The 14,973-nt window shown below is 43.8% G+C and overlaps 1 long non-coding RNA gene across 3 annotated transcripts in view; it reads left to right on the top strand.

Annotated features, from left to right (window-relative positions):
- The window catches only part of LOC106987172 (uncharacterized), a 74,932-nt gene that overhangs the window by 26,947 nt on the left and 33,012 nt on the right, over positions 1-14,973 (top strand). For 2 of the 3 annotated variants that reach the window (XR_008295535.1, XR_003417898.2), the window contains exon 1: positions 503-2,804. The exons of the other annotated variant lie outside the window; for it this stretch is intronic. This is a non-coding gene — a long non-coding RNA (uncharacterized LOC106987172). Of the gene's footprint in view, positions 1-502; positions 2,805-14,973 lie in introns of those variants that run through there. 3 annotated transcript variants of the gene reach the window in all.

Here is a 14,973-nt window from a genome sequence, read left to right as displayed (position 1 = left end):
TTTGTGGGGGGGGGGGTTGGGGGCCGTAGTCAGAGGCAGATTGGATACAACTTCCCAGCCTCAGTCCCTTACTGGGCACGTTGTTGCTAGTTTTATGTGGTCTGGGAATCTGTGGTTGGCTGTCTGAGGTTTGCTGGGTCGTTTGTAAAGCAGGGGTTCTCAACTTTGTAATGAATCACGTCTATTAGTTTCCAGTTACCGCATATCTCAAAATTATTTTAACGGCACAAAGCAACACACACTTATTAGCTCAGGGTTTCTGAAGTTTTTAGCCTCTTAAAATTACATAAATGGTACAAGCTGGTAAGAACCAGTTTAAGCATCAAGAAGATTATAAAGTAAACATGATGCGTGTGTCCCGAACCTACTCTGTTCCAACTCTCCCAGAGAAATGATGACCCAGTCTTACTAGTTACTGTCAGTACATCTATCCGCATTTTTTTGCATGCTTAGAGGAACATATGCTCACACACTACACTCCCTCTTTTTTTTTTTTTTTTTTTTTTTTAACAAGGATGCGCTCATACTTCACTTAGGTGGGACTTCTGTTTGCAAGTGATAGAAACTCTACCTCGACCATTTGGGGCAAAAAGAGGAACTCACTGGCAGAAGAATTTAAACCACAGGACTCAGTCTCTTGGCCTTTTGTCTCTGCTTCTCTCAGACCAGCATTCTCCACAAGCTGGAACTCTGGTCACGAGAAGCTGCCTGGCTCCCCACTCCAGGCTTCCCGTGCAGAGGGCTTATCCCTCGCCTTCAGCTAAATAAAGCATTCCCAAGAAGGATGTTGATCGGTCATGAGTATCATTTAAGGTGTTTTTGGGGGGAACCTGTGTGGCTCAGTCGGTTAAGCATCTGACTTTGGCTCAGGTCATGATCTCTCAGTTTGTGAGTTCGAGCCCAGCGTCGGGCTCTGTGCTGACAGCTCAGAACCTGGAGCCTGCTTCGGATTCTGTGTCTCCCCCCTTTCTCTGCCCCTCCCATGCTCATGCTCTGTCTCTGTCTCTCAATAATAAATAAATGTTAAAAAAAAACATTAAAGTACTTTTGGCTGCAAATAACAGAAACCCCAAGAGCGAGTGACTTAATAGGGGTTTATTCTTTTCATGGAACAAGATGTCTAGAGGTACACGGTTGTTCTTGTAGCCCAGTGATGCCATAGATCTGGGTCAGTGTCTTGGCAATTCTCTTTGTCTTCCCCTCGGGGTTGCAAGGTGGGTACAGCAGCTGTAAACATCATGTTCTCATTTGACAGTGTCTTTTTTTTTTTTTTAAAGTTTATTTATTTGGAGAGAGACTGAGACAGTGTGAGTCAGAGAGGGGCAGAGAGAGAGAGACAGCGAATCCCAAGTGGGCTCCGCGCTGTTAGCACGGAGCCTGATGTGGGGCTCGAACTCATGAAACCGAGAGATCATGAGCTGAGCCAAAACCAAGAGTCGAACTTAACTGAACTTAACTGACTGAGCCACCCAGGCAGCCCAGCTTCTCTCAAAAGCAAAACCTGAGACAAAGGCTTTTGTGATGGCAGGGAGATGATGGCAGGGAGCAGGGGTAAGGACTGAGGGAGTGAATCGGGGAAAGAGGGACAGCCAACAGAAGGATGCATTACTGACCTGCTGGCACCTCCCGAGGGGCTTATGAACTACATCTCAGGACTGTCTGCTGGGGGACAAAGAGGGAAACATTTTTCTATCCACAAGCTCCCTCCTCCCCTAACAAAACAATATGACAATAAATATATTTTCCAGTCAGCATATGTGTATGTGGTATACACAGTCCATAGCCACATCATCATACAGATGAACCACACTTACGTATTCTGTTAATGGATATTTACACTGGTTTTATATCAAGTTGTCATAAACATTAAAAGGGGCTTCCCCTCCCCCCCCCGCCCCCCGCCCTGCTCTGGTCCCAGAACCAAGGAACTTTTATAGCAATATTTCATCTTGCCAAAACATAACTAATTCACACTAACCTATTCAGGGCAAAAATGGAAAAGAGTTAAAAATAGCTTCTAAGTAGCCAAATAGGTGTCAAAGAGTCACAAATTCCAGCTGGAATGGGCAGTCATGTGTGCGATGTCACTCCGGCTTGGGCTGAAATCTCACCTACTTGTAAGAGACAGCTTTGTTAGCCTGTCCAATCTCACTTTGCTTACAGTTCTAACTAGCTTGGTATCCTAGTCACTATTTCCACAAATGACAAGGGGAAGGAAGCCACTCAAGGAAGCCACACTGCCAGCTCAAACCAGAAGGGGGACCACAGACGGCAGCAAAAACAACACAGCAGAAACAACAACCCAAAACTTTTTTTAAAAATGTCCCAAACATGCAAAAGAATACTGGTATTTTACCGACTCTGTGGAACAGGAGAAGAACGGAGGTTCACAGCCAGAAAGAATTGTCGCAATCACGTTCGGAGTGCTCTTTCCAAGGCGTGGAGATGAAGGATTTGTTTTTTGCTGTTGTATCTTTTCACGCAGTATTGATTCAGTACCATTGTTCTTGTTGCGCAATATTTTGGAGAGATTTCCCAATATGTAGGTTTCAAATGATGAAGACGTTGATTCTAAAATCTCTGGGGAACATCACTGTCCAAACAACTGGTTTCCATGGAGTTTTAGCCGAGAAGTTTCATCCAGCAAATTGGTTGGGTAACCACAGAGAATGATTTCTCTGCCTCTCTGCACGAGGGGGTGATGCTGACCAGACTTCGCCTGTAAACCAGGGCGGTGGTGCTCCATTTCGTGAGTACGCGGGGACAGTCACCGGCCATCCTTTCACAGTGATGGGTTAAGGCAGGTAAGCAAGTGTTGAGACTTTTATCCATCCTCCTAGAAAATTTCCAGAAATGTTAGAGGTGAGCTGGAATGGAGGGGGCAAGAAAATAATCTGTCTCCAGGAAGAAAGGAATTTGGGAACTTTTTCTGCAAAAGTCCTATATATAACAAAATGTCACTCATTTCTTGCTCAGTTTGTCTAATTAGGAAATGGTTATATCCCAGCTGTGGCATCAGTGAACCAGGATATTAGTGGCTTCGTGAGTGTGTGTGCATGTGTGTGCTCCCAGTGCTCCCTTGAAATTTAGTTAGTAGCATTGACTAGAGAATTTTTTTGCTTTGTTCCAGAATCTTGTTACTTATTATTGTTATTAATGTTACCACTCCATTTTGGCCATTCACTTCTTGCCCAGTATTTCTTCCTCTGTTCTTCCTGGGTGTTTTGTTTTGTTTTACATGTTGTGGTAGACCAAATAAGGGCCCCCTGCAAAGGTATTCCTGCCCAGAAATGGTGTGTATGTTTCACTACATGGCAAGAGGAATGGAGGCTGCAGATGGAATTAAACTTGCTCATCAGCTGGCCTTAAAATAATGAGATTATGCTGGATTATCTGGTGGGCCAATGTAATCATGGGATTCTTTTACAGGGCAAGGCAGAGGCAAAAAAAAAAAACCCAAAAAAACAACAAAAAACAAAACACACACAAAACAAAACAAAACTCAGAAACAGGGAAATGGCACTGTGAGGAAGGCCTCCCACGGATGACTTTGAAGGGAGCCACAAGCTAAGGCATGTGCAGCCTCTGGAAGTGGAAAAGGGGAGAAAAATAGATTCCTTTCTAGAGTCTCCAGAAAGGAATGTAGCCTTGCTGACACCTTGGTTAGTCCAGGGAGACCCATTTAGAACTTCTGGCTTCCCGAACTCTGAGATAATCAATTTCCGTTCTCTTAACCACCGTGTTTGTAATAATTTATTCCGGCGGCAATAGAAAAAATGAAAGCATGTGTTTATAAATTACATTTAAGACGTATTTATGAAGTGTTTGCTGTGTGCTCAACGTTGTGCATGGGGAGAAGATACAAAAGTAACGGAAATGTTGTCACACCTTCTCACAAGTGAGTGGTATTTCAGAGGATGAAATAAAGTTTATTTCTGTTATACACACTATTAGCTATCATTATGTAATGCTCATAGTTGCATAGGCAACGTGATTGATCTAATCATCCATGTTTCTTGGTGCCTTTTCTGTGCCAGGCACTGTGTATGCAATAAGGGAGATACAGTGTTGAACAGATACAGTTACTTAATATGACCAGGAAGAATTGTTCATTTCTGCTACAACCCAGTCTGCTCCTCCTGCAATCTTCTTCCTAATCTCCCAGTTCCTCAAACTCCAGATCTACAAAATCACTGGAGCAGAGGTTTTCAACCAGTGGTGTATGTGATTGCTGTGGTGGACGTGAAGGGGCAGGTGAAAATACAATGCCTAGCCCTGCCCCTGGAGATTCGGACCCAGTAGTCTGAAGAAGCATTGGGCTATAGGTTTTTTGGTAAAAGCTCCCAATGTAATTATTTACCTTGTTTTAGAGAGTGAGATAAATAGAGCACTAATGGGCTACAAAAGAAATTACATGTTAAATATTTTTTAAATGTTTATTTATTTTTGAGAGAGAAACAGAGAGATAGAGAGAGAGAGAGAGAGAGAGAGAGAGAGAGAGGGAGACAGAGGATCCAAAGCAGGCTCTGCACCAACAGCAGAGAGCCTAACTTGGGGCCTGAACTCATGAATCCTGAGCCAAAGTCGGGCGCTTAACCGACTGAGCCACCCCGGCACCCCTTGTCTTTTATTATCATATAGGTGGTATCATGTTATTTAATTACAATGTAATATGATTATAAATTAACAACAAGAGAGTCACTCAAAATCTATACATTTGGGAATTAAAGCACATTCCTAAGTAATTCAGTTTTTGGATAAAAGAGGGAGTCAGGGGGCGCCTGGGTGGCTCAGTCGGTTAAGCGTCAGGCTTCGGCTCAGGTCATGATCTCGCGGTCCGTGAGTTCGAGTTCTGCGTCAGGCGCTGTGCTGACAGCTCAGAGCCTGGAGCCTGTTTCGAATTCTGTGTCTCCCTCTCCCTCTGCCCTTCCCCTATTCACGCTCTGTCTCTCTCTGTCTCAAAAATAAATAAACGTTAAAAAAAAGTTAAAAAAAAAAAGAGGGAGTCAGGGTAAAATCGCAAAATATTCAGAATGAAACCGCAAGGAAAGTAGCAGGTATCAAAACCGTAGAAAGCAGCCCACGTGGCATTCAGAGAGAAATTTCTCGCCCGAAGGTTATTAGAAAACAAGAAAGATTGAACATCAAGTACCCAGCTTAAAAAGATACAAAAGAAACAACAACAACAAAATCCCGAAGAACGGACGAGTTTGCAGACGTTTAAATACAGAAGCAAAATTAATGAAGCAAAATGATCTTAGTGGAATTAAGAAGACCCCAAATTTGTTCTTTAAAAAAAAAATGAATGAAACAAACTTCGGTTTTAATAAATAAATGGTATTCGTAGTGACAGCAGCGACAGTGGTAGTAATAATTCAGAAACGTGTATATGATGCTCGGTGTCAGACATTTATCCCCTGCTAGGCATGCATGTGCTTCCTTACGTTTCTGGGCCCTCTCATCCGTGAGTCAAATGCTGGCCCTTGAACTGTCAGCAGAGTAGCAGATGTGCTGGTCAGAGCCTGTGTGGGATCCTGTCGCTCTGTTTTTTCCGCTCCCGGTGCTGCTATGAGCTTGCAGGCCAGGTGCCGAGATAGTGAAGCAGCCTGGATGACTGTGTCCCCAAAGAAGGACGGGTACTCTGGGGAGTTGTTCAGTTGACATAGCACTCTGTGGGAGCAAGAAATGTAACTTTCCTGGGCGAAGTCACTGGCTCACGTTTTAATGCAGCATAGCCTGTCTCCTCCTGACTGAGCCACGTTTCATAGAATGTGTGCGTTCTAGAGTACCTCTCGGTCATTAGATAGATAAACACCTACAACTTGGTCAATGTATTGTGAAAGTGTAGCTGCAGGAAGAGAGTGGAAAAGGAAGAAGCTGAACTCTTCAGAGTTTGTTAATTTTCCTGCTCATTGCCAGACAAATATGGCTGAAGTCCCAATCATTTACCGAGACCTACTGGCCCAGGTTGTTTGTGTCCACAAACATACATACACCTCAAAGCCTGTAGTAGGGAAGGGTTTCCAGATTTCTTCACTGTCTTCTGTTTAGAATATTGCTTTGAATTTGTTCATGTACTGTTGCTTTAGAAAGATAGTAAGACTTGCCATCAGCTCCTTTTTTGAATGTCTAATTCCGATAGGCTATTAATGTGATTTATCGCAATGAACTCATTACAGCATTTTCCACCAAAATGAGAAACTGGAAATAAAACACAACTGACGGGTCCCTGCATTAGGTGACTTGTAACTGAATTTGATCTGATTTCAATGCTAATTCTCATGTTCAGAGTGCAAAAGGGCAAGCCACTCATTCACATTCATTGAGACGCTAGTTCCGTATTATTTGTGTAAGTACGTTTGAAAGTCTCATATTTCTGAAATGTATGGAATATTGAAGCATGCAGTGGTTTGGCATATGAAGTCAGCGTGTCTGAGTTCATATCCTAACCCTAGCACCTTACTAGCTGGGTGAACATGGGCATTATTAAATCATTATTAAACTGAGACTCAGTTTCCCCTTCTGTCAAGTGGGAGCGACAATAGTTACCACCTCAAGGAGTTAGGGTGGGGGTTAGAGGTGAGCCTCCACGTAAACTGCTCAGTAGGTGTTGTTGTGGATGCTGGTGGTGGGGTGGTGACGCTTATGACCGGGCAGGTTTGAGAGTAGTCCGTTCACACGGGGCTGGCCCTCAGGAGCAGCTCTGCCTCTTACTGGCTGGGCGTCTTTGAGGAACGTACCCTCTCTCATTTTCCATTTTCTCACACATGAATGAGGATGATTATAGTTATCTGGTACACCTGTTGGGAAGATGAAATCAAATAGAGTATTAAAAATAGTGTTTAGCAAAGAGATGGGTACACAAGGCACTTAAGAAATGATAGCTATTGTTATGAAAACCGAAAATTGGAAAACTGGTATTTAGTTTACCTATATAGTACAGATATCATTCAAACTAATATTCCCTCTTACCATGACCTTCCACTCCTTCCTGTGGCATTAAACATCGCGATTATTATTTTCTGAATTACAGGTTAGATTCTGATACCAAGAGTTCCAATATGCTATCTGATTTTTTTTTGTTCTTATATTTTTTTAATACCTACGTTTCATGAAGTTTCATACTTGGAAATTTGAAAATCTTTTCATTGTCGTGATACAGACTTGACTTGTCCCCACTGGGTCTCACTTGCAGTCCACGTGTTTTGCTTTTCCTCTTTTTTCTCCTTCCTTCCTTTTCCCCTCAGTCTTCCTTCTAATCTTGCATCTTTGACTTCTTCCCTTTCTTCTTTATAATTAGAGACACGTCCCCACTATAATCCTGGGAACTCCCTGTAACACGAACGACTAGATCTGTTCTGTGGAACAGCAACACCGAGAAAGCAACCTCAAGTGAACGCTGACCTTTTTGGGTACCATATGTCTATTTAATGATCATCTACTCTGCCACACAGAGGCTACTATGGAGCCTATGGTTTTTGCTCTCATTTCTGCCTAAACTTGACATTCTTCCAATGCACTGTTAATTTCAGGTTGCGAACGTTGGATACTTTTTTAACCTATGCTTCTTTCTTCCATGCCACTATAAACCTATTAGCCTTCAATTGTCTCTTGCTTACTAATTTTAAGTCTTTAAAGAAGACGCAACCAAATCTAGTTTTGCAAAGTACCTCAACAATATAAAAAGGTATTATTGCTTTTGGGTCAAGTCCTGGCCACGCAGGGAAAGTGTTCCAGGCAAAGCCAACAATTTCTTCCTCAGTTACCAAGACTATATCCATTTGTTTATTGGCACCAAGTTGTGGGTGAAGCTGAGTTATCTAGATTGCCTCCAATAAAGAAGATTCTCACTTTCTGAAAACAGTATGTTTCATTTCTGGAGAGGAGCAAGTACCAATGGTGTTGATGCTACTGTTAATATTAACAGGTATCGTGTGGGGCTTATTGCCTTTTCTCTGAAGAAGGGAAGGTCATTTTGAGGTTCGGGGAACTGTGCAGGGAATCCTTTCTCCAGGCACATCTGACAAGGCTCTTGGGAGAACAAGGGTGGGAGAAGCAGGAGCAGATTTGTGGTCAAGGGGGCAGAGTTGTGCCCATCCATTTTGGGGGGGCAAGATGGCATAATGGGGAAGAGCCCAGGCTCTGGAGGCAGACCTAGCCCGCTTCAAGAGCCAGCTTTACTGTTTGTTACTTGTATATAACCTTGTATAATTGTCTAACTTCACCAAGCTTTGGTTTCTTCATCAATTATTTATTTTTTTAATGATTTATTTTTTAAAAAGTTTTATTTATTTTGACACAGAGAGAAAGCAGGGGAGGGGCAGAGAGAGAGAGAGAGAGAGAGAGAGAGAGAGAGAGGGAGGGAGAGAATCCCATGCAGGCTCCTCACTGTCAGTACAGAGCTTGACATGGGGCTCGAACCTTGAACTCAACAAACCATGAGATCATGACCTGAGCTGAAAACAAGAGTCAGACACTTAACCGACTGAACCACCCAAGCGCCCCTCTTCATCAGTTAAATAAAAGCAATAATGGTGGCTTTCCTTCAGGGCTGTGGTGAGGATTGAGAGAGAGCATGCATGGAAACCATTCAACACCGGGCCAGGCACATGTTGAGCTCAGTAAATGTTTAGTATTGTCATGGCTGGTTTTAGAATTACTATTATGTTACTATCCTTACTAAATTCTACAATTTAATAATTTAGGTGAGGGATGAGGGGTTTTTGCCTCTTCCAATCAGTCGTGTGATCCTTGACCTCCACCCCTGGCTTTAAAACAGGAATGGCTTATTTCTGCTCATGTGTTTTGTTTTTGTTTTTTTCTGTTTGTTTGACTATAAAGAGGATAAATCATCATCTGTCCTTCCTTCCCACTCTTTTTCTTATCCATTTGAATACAATAAAACACCTTGCCTAATGTGGGTTTCGCGCTAAGCCACATAGACATCAGAGAAATGCGGTCGCTTGCTCCTGCCATTTGAAATGGGGATTTGGCTACAGTGAATCCCTGCTGATGAGAGAGAGTTCTAGAGGTCTCAGGGCCCTGACTGTTTGGGTCTGAAGGACTCGGGCTCTCGCTACCTCTAGGGGTGATTTCATTTTCGGAGCCTGGGGACTCTGATGGGCTGTTTTTGGTCTGGTGTCAGGGGACTCTGCAGACATCTGCGTGACCTTCCCAAAGGCCTCTTCCTCCCTGATTAGCACGTGCTGGGGTGTAAGGTGAGTGTCATCTCAGTCCTCCCTGGCCTTTGTCAGCTGCATGGATGCTGGGAGCCTCCGGCTGAAACGGAGAGGTGGCCAGGAAACAAAGGTCTGACAATAGACGGGGCAAGGTCAGTAGTGAAGCTGCAAGGCTGAAATCATAATGTGTGCACCGGGATCTTTTTGGCTTAAGTGACCTGTGGTTGCCATATCACTTCATTTTGTTTTTATGAATATATTTCTTTACTTACAGAGTGATTTCACATTGAGTAGAAAAATTCAGTCTTTTCCTCCCTGTGTTTTCCTTTACTGTTACGTGCCTATCACATTTGCAATGCCTCTGACACATCGATCACCAGATATGTGACCCCCACCAAGCAATTCTCTGACACCAGTGGGTGTTCTACAGTTCGACTTAATTCTGACATTACTTACCTGGAATTAGGGTCAGATCCCACAGGTCAACAGTTCGGTCAGGAAACGCAGATTGTAGGTCCCCAGGCTACCCACAACTTCTATCCAATTGACCATTGAAGTTCTTATGGCCTCTTCCTCAGGTTTGATTAGTTTTACTAGAGCGGTTCACAGAACTCAGGGAAACACTTATGCTTAGCAGTTTATTGAAGGATCTGATGAAGGAAACAGGTGAAGAGCCGGGTGAAGAGATACATAAGGTAAGGTCTGGGAGGGTCCCAAGCTTGTGTCCCCATGGAGTTGGGGTGTGTCACCCTCCAGTACATGGATGCGTTCACTAGCCTCGAAGCTGCCTGAACCCCATTACATGGGGATTTCATGATGATTTCATGAGACACGATCAGTGATTAGCTACATTTCTAGCCCTTCTCCCTCCTCAAGAGAATGGAGGGTGGGGGGGTGTGGAGCTGAAAATTCCAAGCTTCTAATCATGGCCTAGTCTCTCCTGTGACTACCTTTCATCCAGGAGACATCCAGGAGCCCACCCGGATTCACCTTATTAGAACACAAGACATCCCTATCACCTAGGAAGTTACAAAGGACCTCTGTGCCAGTAATTGGGGGGCAGAGACCAATATGTATTTTCCATTACCTTACATGCACACATCAACTGGTATGATCGTCACAATGACCTTATTTATTTATTTATTTTAATATCAAATTTATTGTCAAATTGGTTTCCATACAACACCCAGTGCTCATCCCAACAGGTGCCCTCCTCAATGCCCATCACCCACTTTCCCATCCCTCCCGCCCCCCATCAACCCTCAGTGTATTCTCAGTTTTTAAGAGTCTCTTATGGTTTGGCTCCCTCCCTCTCTAACTTTTTTTTTTTCTTTCCCCTCCCCCATGGGTTCCTGTCAAGTTTCTCAGGATCCACATAAGAGTGAAAACATATGGTATCTGTCTTTCTCTGTATGACTTATTTCACTTAGCTTAACGCTCTCCAGTTCCATCCACGTTGCTACAAAGGGCCATATTTCATTCTTTCTCATTGCCACGTAGTATTTCATTGTGTATATAAACCACAATTTCTTTATCCATTCATCAGTTGATGGACATTTAGGCTCTTTCCATAATTTGGCTATTGTGGAAAGTGCTGCTATAAACATTGGGGGTACAAGTGCCCCTATGCATCAGCACTTCTGTATCCCTTGGGCAAATTCCTAGCAGTGCTATTGCTGGGTCGTAGGGTAGATCTATTTTTAATTTTTTGAGGAACCTCCACACTGTGTTCCAGAGCGGCTGCACCAGTTTGCATTCCCACCAACAGTGCAACAACAACCTTTTGAAGCAGGCAGGGGCAGTCTTGGCTCCTATGTAACAAAGAGGAAAATGGAGACTTTCCCTAATAAGTCTTCCTAATTAGGTGGCTCCCGGCTCCCGTTCCAAGTTTAGAGTGTTTTTGGCTGGGCTGACTTTATTGCTAGGTAAAGACAATGGTGTGGCTTGAGGTCCATTGGGACAATCTCCAGGCACCAAATTACTTCTACTTTTCTGTAGTGATTTTCTGAAATTCTATCATTTTGAGTCAATCGTACCTTTGATTGAGCCAGTGTCTCTCCAAGCCCTCTTCTTTCAAAATGCAAAGACTCCCTAGCAGGGGGAGATAAGTCATAAATGGCAAATCAGTTTGTCCAGTTAATTTCTCTCTTGGCAGCCAGCTGAGACTCGGGTGGTTAAGGATGGAAATGTCGATGGCAGATGGGGAGAAGGGACCTCTGGAGTTCGAAGCCCTGTCTGAGAAGAACAGACCTCAGAGAGTGTATTGGTTTTCTATTGCTCTGTAAGAATGACCACAACTTGGTAGCTTAAAATAACACACATTTATCATCTTGCAGCTTCTGTAAGTTAAGAGTCAGGTCATGGCTTAGCTGGGTCCTCTGCCTAAGGTCTCACAAAAGTCCAAGCAAAATGCTGGCTGCGCTGCATTCTTTTCTGGAATTTTGGATCTTTGTCCAAGCTTACAGGGTTTGTTGGCAGAATTCGGTTCCTTGGACCTAGGCCTGAGACCCTCACTTCCTAGAGACTGCCTGTAGTTCCCTGCCCTGTGGCCCCCTCCACAGGCAGTTCACAGCACAGCAACTTGCTTCTTCAAGACCAACCACAGATTTTCTCTCTTGAGTCTCTGAGACAGAGTGTCATACAGCGTAAGGCCACCATGGGAGTGGCATTTTGAGATTTCACCTGAAAATCTGGATCTGGTTGGGCCCACGTTCTCACTGGGAGACAGCTGGTTGGTGAGTAGCAGGTGCCCGCTTGGACATGGAAGGACTCTTTGGTTTCCCAGACTCCTTGCCTTCCTCCGATGCTGCACTCACCCCACCACAATCTGTTCTAGTCCTTCCCTGTGCCCTCCTGTCTATTGTGGGCTTTTGAGTTCGTGACCCGGGATTACGTTCTGAAGAGGCTGAGGAAATGTATGACTCCGGGAAATGGAATAAAGAGGCTGTGACTCAAGACGGGGGGTGCGGCTGCAGCAAACATGGCTCCACACCTCCTCCTGTGTCTAATTATAGCATCAAGGCGGTGGGACTGAACAAATCTGGGGTCCTTTCTTGGCTCTGTACTCACACGTATGGATGTCAGTCTACGATTTAGCCTCTTTGAGCCTCAGTTTCCTCATCTGGAAATCCTCCCTTCCCCCAGAACTGCTGATTCAAATCGGGTTGGGTTGGGGCCAAAGAATCTGTAATTTTGACAGGTGCCCAAGGTGACCCAGTGGTCGGGCCACTTTGGGTGATGAGTCCATTCACAACCGGACATTAGCCAGCAGCTGTGGGCTTGGGAAATAGGAGCGTTTTTTGTTTGTTTGTTTGTTTGTTTGTTTGTTTTTTTGAGAAAGTCATTGACAGTTGGGGCTTACCCTAAGCTGGCTAGAACTCGGGGAAAGACTTCAGTTCCAGACAGAATATTCCATGGAAAAAATATTGAGAAGTTAAGAATCTGGGAAGGTGGATACAGTTGCCTGCTGGATCACTGTGAGGACTGGAAATTTGTGTCTTATGTCTCACAGTAGTTTCTAAACCGCTGATGGGGCAGGGCTACCCAGCAGCAGAAAGCAGGGACTCAGTAAATGTTGGTTGAATAAGCGAATCAATAAAAAGTAAACATTTGCCAGGATCCACCAGTCGGCATTCTCTCAGTGTGAACCTCTCCGAAAACACTCAGAGAGGTTCTCTTCTGTCTCTCAACAAGCTCCTTCTATTGAACTGAGTGCAATCTATAGAGAGATTATAGTTAAGGAGGGTCCCAATTTGGAGACAATCTTTTATTTCTAAGCCAAGAACAAATCAAGTGCCTCCAATGTCCTGGGTTGAAAATGCAAAGCTCTAATTTGTCAATGAAAAAGAAATCCTTTCGGTTTCTGAGTTTCACATTCTGGAACATATTTTCCCAACCAAGAGGAATTTCTAGTAACTAACAGGTGCAGAGAGCCTCCATTGTAGGCAAACTTGGGTTCTATCATTTCAGGATCACGTTTGAAAATAGAAGGGAGTTTCAAGTAGTCTGATACAAATGCTGATTGTTACAAAGCTTTGTGGTTAAGAGAACATGAGATTTATCAAACTGCGCACTTTAATATTGGGCAGTCTCTTGTTTGTCAATCATTTCTCAATAAAGCCATAAAAACAAAAAGACATGAAGTGTAGAAGGGCACATATGCATTATGAAGTCCTGTTTAGGCTAAGTCTTTGCTTCCCTTAAAATATATTTTGGTCAATTAATTCATATATTGTTGGTCCTGTCTCTGTTTAACACACAACATTGGTTTGGTTTAATAACCCAAGAGAGCCTTTAAATATTTCATAGCTGATGGTCCTGATGAAAACTTAACTCATACCAAAGTTATTTTTTATTTATGGGCTTCTGAGGGCATCCATGGTGCTCCACGAAGCATGAGAAAGACAAGTTTATGCTCTGGGCCTTCTGTGAGTACTTAGCATTTAGAAAGCAGTGACAAGTATGAGCGTGAGTGGCTTTGTGAGTTATTTGGGGTGATAGCCTCCTGGGAGGAACGACATGCTGTCCTGCTTGGAGCAAAATGATTACACAGGTATGGTCACCAGTCATTGCATTTGGAGTCATTTTTCTACAAGTGGTGATGAGCATTTAAGGAACAGAAGAACTGGGGAGGGGAGATGGGGAAAGGAAAGGCATTTGAAATGAGGGAAACAGCGTGACCAAGGCACAAAGGTGCTGTGTCTGGTGTATTTAGGGACGCATTTGGGGAACAGAATCTAATGAGGCTGGGTAACATGGTGAGCCTGGATTATGAAGGCTCTGGAGAGGGAGGCCGCAGAATTTTAGCAAATGGAAATAGAAGGTTTTCTATTGAAGGTTTCTGAGTACACAAATGCTATAATAGTTTAAATGTTTTAATTGAAGATTCTTGTATATAGATAATGGTATAAGTGCTCTTGTATACATTGACCCATAGCAACCCTGTGATGTAAACACTCTTTTCAGTGTCTCATTTTTTAAGTGAGGAAACTTGGGCACAGGAAAGTGGTTGACATAGGATTTGAACCCAGGCTACTTGGCTCTAGAGCAAATGCATTTAATCAGTAGTGTGTTTAGGACTCCTATAGTGATAAGTCGTATATAAGGAAGGTTAATCTGGTGGTGATATCCAGGGTTAGTTGGAAGGAAAAGACTCCTGGTGGTGAGCAATCCAGTTAGGAGGCTATGGCAATAATCTGAGGCATACCAGAAGCCATTCACATCTTTGCTTCTGGCCGCCCCTCCATCACTTGACTTCATCCGTCCCTACTAGTCCCATGCCGATTCCAGGCACCGTTATTTTCTGCCTCCGCTTCGCTCTTCCGCAATCCATTCTCCACTCTGCAGCCAGAGGATCTTTGTAAAGAGCAAATCCGAACAGATTGCTCCTTTGATTAAACTTTCCTTGTAAAATCTCTTTCCTTCAGGAGTTGGCTCTCACTTTCTTCTCCAGCCCCATTTCCAGGCACCTGCGTCCTTTCGCACCAGTAAATGTCAGCTGTTATTATTACCCCGCCACAACCCACTTATCACACCATTGTATTTGCTGAATGAAGAAAGTCAGTGAGTGGGAAGAGAGATTAAGAGATGGATGTGAGTAAGAGGCAGATGTCTGGCTTTAACACTTCCTCTCCACCTATGGGCCTGAAGCAAAGAAATCCAGAGGAAAAGGATCTACCTTTCTATTCCGAGGCCTTGGCAATCTGGCCTTCCAGATCTCGTCCTGCAAATGCTGTCCTTTTTAGCAGCGCCCTCTTGGGAGTGGGGGGGGGGGGGGCTTCTGTTTCCAGCCCTG

The sequence above is a fragment of the Acinonyx jubatus genome, chromosome C1 (assembly GCF_027475565.1).
Source record: "Acinonyx jubatus isolate Ajub_Pintada_27869175 chromosome C1, VMU_Ajub_asm_v1.0, whole genome shotgun sequence".
Lineage (NCBI taxonomy): Eukaryota > Metazoa > Chordata > Mammalia > Carnivora > Felidae > Acinonyx > Acinonyx jubatus.
The sequence above is the reverse complement of the archived record's forward strand: the minus strand, read 5'-3'. Positions and strand labels throughout refer to the sequence as shown.